The 1,975-nt window shown below is 33.1% G+C and overlaps 1 long non-coding RNA gene across 1 annotated transcript; it reads right to left on the reverse strand.

Moving 5' to 3' along the window:
- Positions 1-743: 743 nt before the first annotated feature.
- LOC131181558 (uncharacterized) lies at positions 744-1,485 on the reverse strand. The gene is made up of 2 exons (XR_009150131.1): positions 923-1,485; positions 744-797 (listed from the first exon to the last, which is right to left on the reverse strand). It is a non-coding gene; the product is annotated as an uncharacterized LOC131181558 (long non-coding RNA).
- Between the last annotated feature and the right edge of the window lie 490 nt (positions 1,486-1,975).

Here is a 1,975-nt window from a genome sequence, read left to right on the forward strand (position 1 = left end):
AACAATAGCTTTGTAATTAACAGTTTTAAAATATAATAGTACTGCTAAATAGACCCTAAGTGTAAAGGGAGCCATCCCTCGAGTATGGAGGCATCAAAATATCAGAGGAGTTAACTCAGGAATATGGATTTAGGAAATTCACAAATCTTTAATTTTTATTTTTTTTTATTATTATTATTATTAGACTAAATTAAATTTTACTTAATCTTTATCCCTTTTGCCTTTGTATTTATCTAATTAAAGGCTTATTTCTATTGATAAACACTTCATACAAGGCTCAAAGCCCACTTACAAAAAAAAGCCTAACTAGAGAACCTGCTAAATAAGCTCAAAAGTAAAAAGGGCAAAGCCCACAAAACATAATCCTAAGCTAACTAGGTGCTAGACCCAAACCAAATACCAGGCCGAATCTTACATAGCACATGATACAACTCCACTGGTGCAGAAGTCCCTCGGCTGCCACAGGAAGCCATCATTAACTCTTAAGGAGATCGGCTAACATGCAAACGAAGCTGATAACCCCCAAAAACCAAGATGACAAACCCTTAGCACAACTAACACTAAGCCATCGAAAACAAAAAGAGCAAAGACCATGGAAGCCAAAAGCACTACAGGCCAAACAAGCAACCCATGGAAGGTGATGAGGCACAGCTCAAAACGACAACTAAGGCCTTGAGTATTAACCAAGAAAGGAGAGGCGAAGCCAGCTATTAACCTCTAAGGTACCTGCATCCCACAAACTAAAGCTCCTCCCAGAGCTTATATTTACAAAAACACTGATGATGTAGTCACCAATCCTGCATGCAAACAATTGAACAAGGCAAATCAATAAAATCCCTCTCCATTAAGCTTCAGATCTACCACAAAAGCATGAGCACCATTATTTATCCACAAACCCTAGCAAAGGAGGGGAGAAACTTACCCATTTGGTCTCAAAATTCTCACTATGAATGGAGAACATACACTATTACCATCACCAACAAAGCTCTCATGGGACCACTTCGCAGATAACTTGGCAATCATCTTTGTGAAATCAATAATTATAATTTTGCCTCGAATTCTCAAGAAGTCACATACACTTCACTCGGACCACTTCACTCCACTTCAGATGGCCCCATAGATTGGATCTCTGAGGGACATGTTGTAGTTTAGAAAGAAGATAAGCATTACACTTCCAGCATGAAGAGTCACGAGACAAGTGCCAATTACAGCATGTTCATACTGTAAAAATTTTATGTTAATTAGTGAGACTCTGACAGTAACAGGTAACTCACGTCTTTCATGTAATGTGAGTATCAATCCGACAGCACCGCAATGAATGTGAAAATATCCTTCATTTCTCCGTTTAGGAATCAAAAAAGGAGGTGTCTCAAGAATGACGTATTGTTCAGAAGAAGCAGCCTGAAGGCTACATTGATCCATTCTTGAATGGGGCAGGAGAGGCCGCTGGACGGCAATAGAAATGGCCAAACCCTCAAATGAAAAAAATCATAGAAAAAGAAAGAAAGGAAACAAAGAGTTTCTCTCCACGTTGATAAAGGCAAATGAATATAGATAAACTAGTCTTCTACTTGTACTTTGTGCTGATATAATCTCTATTAATATATTATTTAATTAAATAAAGATATGACTATATAACTTTTTTATATAATATATTTAATTTATTTAAAAAGTAAGAATAATTTTTAAAAAATTTATGAAAATATAAAGAAAATAAATATGAAAAATAAATATAAATTAAAACTAAATATAAAAATTAAATAATAAGATATAAATAAAATGGATATAAATAAATTTTTATAAAATAAAAATTAACTTAGTGATATTTGAATAAATTATTTACCGCTTCTAAAGCTTCTATTACTAAAATATCATTTAGTAGATTTAAGAGAAAATCTTGATTGAAAATTATATTTTCTATTTGTGGTTAATTTGATTTTTATATATAATACTAATTTATATAATACTAATTTAT

The sequence above is a fragment of the Hevea brasiliensis genome, chromosome 1 (assembly GCF_030052815.1).
Source record: "Hevea brasiliensis isolate MT/VB/25A 57/8 chromosome 1, ASM3005281v1, whole genome shotgun sequence".
Taxonomy (NCBI): domain Eukaryota; kingdom Viridiplantae; phylum Streptophyta; class Magnoliopsida; order Malpighiales; family Euphorbiaceae; genus Hevea; species Hevea brasiliensis.